Here is a 6,236-nt window from a genome sequence, read left to right on the forward strand (position 1 = left end):
CAGCGAGCAGCAAACGATTTTGTATGATGCTATGGTACCAATACATTAATAATAATTTTTAAATTTTAAAAAATGGATCCATAAGTCAAATTCTCTAATTTACCGCTCTGTTGTGTTTTTGATGCCTCATCTTGTAAAAGTGGATCAAGAGCCTGTTGGATTCTCAAGTGTGAGACAGAAAGAGACCACCAGCATTATATCGCTTGAGCCTTTCCCAACAGACAGCCTCACACACACACACAACGCACGCGCACACACATAAAACCGTGACCTTTTTCACATGCATAGATAAAAAGTCGTTACAAAAACCAAACAAGCTGTCAGCGATAAGATAAAAACAGAGCAGCTGATTTACAGACACACAAGGCTTGGCGATTCACAACTTTTTGTTCAAGCTCAACTACAAATTCTACAACCCTAAATCAAATCTTATTTATTTGTTATTTTGTTTGCCATGCATCTTTATGCAGCTTCACTGTCTTCTTCTGTATCTCGGCTATCATTGTTTGGTATTTCAGCATCAATGGCACACGTGTTTTATGTAAAGACGCTCTGTACTTGTTCTTTTGTCTTGTTGTTGCTTGCTCTGCGATACTTGAGTTCCTCGTACCGCCGGAGACAAATTCCTTGTGTGTTTGATTCTGATTCTGATCAGCTTTTACCTTGGAAAAGAACGAGCAATATTTTTGCCTATTTCCTGACATTTTATAGATCAAACCAGTTAATTAATCATAATCATAATTAATCAATTACATATTCATGTGAGATCCGATTCATCGAAAACATAAGCGATAGATGAATCGATTTTAAAATAATGAGTAGTTGTAAACCTACAAGGAAGTATTGTTGAAGGGACGCATCTTGACTGAGAGACTAACATCTTTGTATGATGGGGCGGAGCTAAGTTTAGCCTGGGTTGTTACTAGAAGTGATGGCGAGGTTGTTTTTGGCACATCACTTATGTTTAATACTTAACTAAACATTTCAAATGAGAATGAATTATTTCATTTATTAATTAAACAATATATTTTACATACCAATTTCAATTATAATTTTTTATGTCATCTATGAATAACCTGACTCATCTGACAGTTTCAAACAAGCAAACAAACCGCAAAAAAAAAAAAGAAAAAAAACGGCGCACGAGTTTGCCCACCCATGCTTTAGAGGCTACGGATCCGAGAGAAGCCGACGGTGAGATATCGAGTGTTTATCTCCTCCAGGGCGCAGGTGCTTCATTTCGTAGGGCCCCGATGACCGCGCGGGTCGCAACACAAGCCCATCTCCGATGATGTTTTTAGTTTTATCGATGGCATCAAGTCACACGTGGACCTCTGTGGAGGCTCCGCGCAAAGGGCAAAGGCGGTGTGTGGCGCTGGCAAGGGGGCGGAAGTGGGGGGTGAATTGCGTGGGTCCGCCGGCACGCAGCCAGACCGCGGAGACTCTCAGAACATCATGCGGACACCTCGCATTTAGGCGGATCGATACGTTACCACAAACAGCTCGGCGCGCCTCTTGAGGACGGCTCGTATTGATTCGGTATTTATGTTGCCTTGTTTCTGGCATGCGAGCGAATATCACTGTGATGATATACGCTAGATATAAAAACGCTACACGCGCCTTCTCAAACGGCAGGTTTTTGCGGTACAAAAACGGAGAACATTTTCAAACATCAACCAATGTTAATGTGACCCATACTCATTTCCAGCGCTGCGGTTTCAAAGCTCGGACCGGCCCATTTTAGTTCACAACGTTTGAATAAAGATGCACAATTTTACTCGTATGTGTATTATTCTGAAAAAACTTACAAGTACAGTAGTTGAATGGGTCTTCATGCCCTGAGGGGGTCTGTATCGTTTTGACTGGCACAAAGCAACTTTGAGGAGGGTGGGATCAACCCTGGCACACACAAAAAAAAAAAATCCATATCGCTTTTGTCCACATGGCGCGGCCACAACAAAAAACTGACAAAGTGTTGCTTTAAAGTGTTTCTTTAAACTGGCTTTGTGCCAGTGCTGCTTTAAGTGCAGAGTATGAAGGATTTACTCACCTCTGCAATCACGCAATATTAAATTCGATTAGCCGTGCCTATCTGGATCAATAGGTTTCATGTGAAAACAGTGAAAACCTCCTCAACAGCATCATTCGCAATTGCCTTGCTGTCCTTGGCGGCACGCATGAAAAGTCAAGTTACTGTTCCCAAATGTGAAGGCCCCATACCGCTGCCTCGAGACGTATTGAACTGCCGGGTCGGGACGCAGTCCCCAAAGGCACAGTGGGACCACGTGGGCTTGTCGCACCTCTACCCTCAGGTTCAGTTCCTCAGCAGGTGAGATATTGATCCCGCAATAGTGACAGAAAGCCCCCATTGGGTTGAGTCTTCCCCTTAAGCTGTGGTGGCGGTTCACGTATCTCATCGCTAGGTACTGTCCAAGGTGGAGAACCCGAGTCATATGACTCAAGTTAGACCTACGTTGCAAATTGTACGACTTGGGTTTGCTTGGCTAAACCTTATGAGGGACTGGACTTGACATTGACTCGGTATTCATGAGACTTTAGCTTAGCTTGCTACATTTCTCTGGCATGTGCTTGGTTCGGTGGACCCTCTAAAATATAATCGAGCCTGCTCAATACTGGTGAGTTCTAATAAGAAATTAAATAATTTTCATCCGCTGCGAGCAGGGTTCGAACCTGCGCGGGAAGATCCCATTGGATTTCGAGTCCAACGCCTTAACCTCTCGGCCATCGCAGCTGTTTGTGAAATTAGTTGTCCACACGGTTATGCAGATAAGATGCTGGTACCTTGCCACCAAACTTCTATAGGTGAAACTTTCAATGTTTGTCTGTACAAAAGAAACTAGCAAATATGTAATTCAATCATCAATCACAAAACATGCAGGGAACATTACACTAAAGCGCAGAGCTGGGCATTCCGTCTATGTGACGGACCGGAATGTGTCTGTCACTGACGGACGCCCGTTTTGCTGATGGTTGACGAATGACGGGAACATTTTTAAAATAGACGGATTAAGCATAGACGAAAACCCCTTTATTTAGTCCTCCTTTCGTCTGCAGATCGTCATTGGTCTATTTTTCGCGGCGAGGCTTTTGATGGAAAATAGTGAGTTGTTGTTGCTTGGGGGACAGATTTGGGGGAAGCATATACCGCTAATCGGGCCAGATTTGAGCATTTTACCCTTTCTGATCAAAAGCCAGCAAAGGCCCGGTTATCAGATGTCTGGAAAAGATTGTCCTGATCGATTATCCTGTGATGTGGCAGGGGTTAAGCATGATTTTTTTTCTCCCCGGAGTACTTGAGAAAACTGTGGCAGACAATCATTAATGTTAAATGTGTTCAATGTTTATGATATCATTGAATATGTGAACATATTCTTGAAAAAAATATGTTTGGGTTGACTTCCGCTTAAAACAACAACGGTGAAGATGTTAAAAATCAGTGAGTGTGACCCTGCCGCAGGAAATAAAATCCCTTTTTGACACCATTGACCTTTTTCCTTTTGATAGACACTCTTGTAAAATAAGTATACATAAAAAAAAACAAAAAACAAAGAAATGTTAAAACAATTGCATATTTGATCAACTTTGTCATCTAATTTTCCTTGGTCAACTTCCATGAAGCCTTCAAATCCCGCAGGTCCACAATACTTAACATAAAAAATGTGCTGCATATACTTGCAGTATGTCAAGACACTGTTGGGATCTTCCCATGGATAAAGCAGGTAGAGATGTTTAAACTGAAAGAAACCAGCCCAGTCCTTTAGATCTCACAGGACTGACATTTAGTCTAAATGTGTTCCATATGGAGCAAACGTCTATCCCAGGTGGATGTGAGGAAGAGTTGTTTTCGACTGGCGTGGGGTGTTCACTGTTTGTACCTGTAATTCCCACAGACGAGGCCAGAAATGGTCGGAGCCTGGTCATGGTGTCTTATCAGCTCTAATGATGCGATAGATGGAGGCCGCGTTTCAACTTTGGCATTGAAATAATGACATTCCACTGGGCAAATGCTGCGCGATGAAGATGGATGGAATTTTTACTGCGTTAACCATTTCTTCAAATGTGATATGACATTTTTTTTTCTGGAGTAATTGCTATTGCGGTAATCCCTCGTTTATCGCGGTTAATGGGGACCAAAACCCCCCGCGATAGGTGAAAACAACAAAGTCGAGGTTGACTTATTATTATTGTTATTATTTTTTACATTTTAGATTAAATTAATTTGAAAGGTTTGTTTTAGGGGGATTTACGCCTCTTCCCTTCTAAATAGTTGTTACTTACTTAAATTTAACTTTAAAAGTGCAAAATGAAGAATAAATACCAAGCTGCAGAGGGTGAGAGCTACAACCCCGGCAGGGGGCAATTACGACGGAACGTTGGCTAATAACTATGTTAAAATTTAAATTTTTATCCTAAAATTGGCTTACCTTAACTAGAATCCGGCTGTGCATTTTAGCCAAAGATACAATCCTGGTGTAATGCACTTTTAAATCCTTGTCGTCGTCGTTTTGCAAAGCAAAGTGTCGTTGCTTCTGCTGTTGTTCTTCGCTACACGTTAACATTTTATTTGCCGATGTTTCCTCGTCCTTGTCAGCTTCTAATCACAGCTGTTTACTATCCGCTTATCCGGCTCGACTCTAACTAACTAAGCGGCACATTTGAATAACGTTATGAGTTTCCAAGCAACATTGTTCAAGTGCTGTTAGTTTGTTAGCGTGGGCGGAATTAGTAAGGCGCTGCGATGATATGCAGCCAATCAGCTCACGGGATAAATCCACTTGTGCTGACTTTGGTCGATCTCGCGCCGGGAACCAATCACGCGCTTTTTATGGGTGCCAAGCCTCCGAGTCAACTCATCTCTTTGAAACAACACGACTTTCCGCAATATGGCTGCCGATGTGTCTGTTTTTTCATTTTGATTTTTTGATGAACATTTTTTGAAGACGCAGTGAGGCCGCGAAACTCGAACCGCAAAGCGGCGACGGATTACTGTATGGCCTCTGAGTCTTCGGTGAAAGACTGCAACTGAAAAGAGGATCTGTCGCAGTGAAACATTTTTTTTTTTCAAATATCAAATCCTGATGAATGGTTCCTCTGATTCACGGCACCGAGATGTCAGCGAATAACTGATGAAGGCACATTTTTGCATTAAATTGGATCGGATTGGCACTGAACAATATTTCACCTGAGCGAAATGGCTTATGTTGTCATAAATTACTGTTCATGCAAAGACGTCCTCATAAATTACTGAAAACTGATTTGGCCTTGATTCACACTTGGTTTCTCAATATTCTTTTTCTGGAAAAAAATATTTATGTCCGTGCAAATTGACAGAACTACCTTGGAGTTGGCGTTGATCCCTGCAGAATTTGCTTCAGTGCTTGAACAGTTGCAGTTGAAACCATCAGGGATGACTGTTTTGCCAAAGCAAGAACTCTATTCATTTCAAAAGAAATCTGAGCCAAAAATCTTTAATACACCTTATGTCATATGATAGATCATTCGGTTTGTTCTCAGTCTGTGTGATCAAATAGTTTCAAACAGTCCATTTTTAAACCCACTGGAGAATCCATGCCCACTTGCTACTGAATTAAGTACAGTCAGCCAATGTGACTCCAATGACAAAGTTGAGTAACCTTCCCTGGACTGGAACAATTGATCATGAGTAAATTTTAACACTGCAAGCAGGGTTCAAACATGCGCGGGAAGATCCCATTGGATTTCGAGTCCAACGCCTCAACCTCTCGGCCATCGCAGCTAATGTGAGGTCAATGACAAAGTTGAGTAAACTTCTTTGGCCAGTAACAATTGATGCATAAATTGTAACGCTGCGAGCAGGGTTCGAACCTGCGCGGGAAGATCCCATTGGATTTCGAGTCCAACGCCTTAACCTCTCGGCCATTGCAGCTGTCTCTTGCTGTAGTAGTTCCCACTTTGGTGCTGTAAAGATAACGCGTCAAAAATGTTTGTTCTCCTGTCAGGGTGAGAAACTGTTCTCAGAAATGTTTTCAACAGCTACACTGAAGGATCCTTCAACCCATTTAAAACCGTCACTACAGCTGGCTAGTGCAAGGCTCGAAATATTTTTTTTTCTTTGCAGGGCAATTTTGAAAATGAATGGCATTATTTGAGGAGCAATTTTATGTTTTTTTTTTTTTGGGGGGCGGGGCAGGTTAATCCCAGAGACCCGAAGCATGTGTTTTATTAAACAATAAAAC

At 42.0% G+C, this 6,236-nt stretch overlaps 3 non-coding genes across 3 annotated transcripts; all 3 read right to left on the reverse strand.

The window, feature by feature from the left end:
• Positions 1-2,670: 2,670 nt before the first annotated feature.
• Positions 2,671-2,752, reverse strand: trnas-cga (transfer RNA serine (anticodon CGA)). The gene has a single exon. It is a non-coding gene; the product is annotated as a tRNA-Ser (tRNA).
• A 2,942-nt stretch (positions 2,753-5,694) lies between these two features.
• Positions 5,695-5,776, reverse strand: trnas-cga (transfer RNA serine (anticodon CGA)). Its single transcript has one exon. It is a non-coding gene; the product is annotated as a tRNA-Ser (tRNA).
• Positions 5,777-5,844: 68 nt separating this feature from the next.
• Positions 5,845-5,926, reverse strand: trnas-cga (transfer RNA serine (anticodon CGA)). Its single transcript has one exon. It is a non-coding gene; the product is annotated as a tRNA-Ser (tRNA).
• Between the last annotated feature and the right edge of the window lie 310 nt (positions 5,927-6,236).

The sequence above is a fragment of the Filicampus tigris genome, chromosome 15 (genome assembly GCF_054856515.1).
Source record: "Filicampus tigris isolate MCC_2025a chromosome 15, RoL_Ftig_1.0, whole genome shotgun sequence".
Taxonomy (NCBI): Eukaryota; Metazoa; Chordata; class Actinopteri; order Syngnathiformes; family Syngnathidae; genus Filicampus; species Filicampus tigris.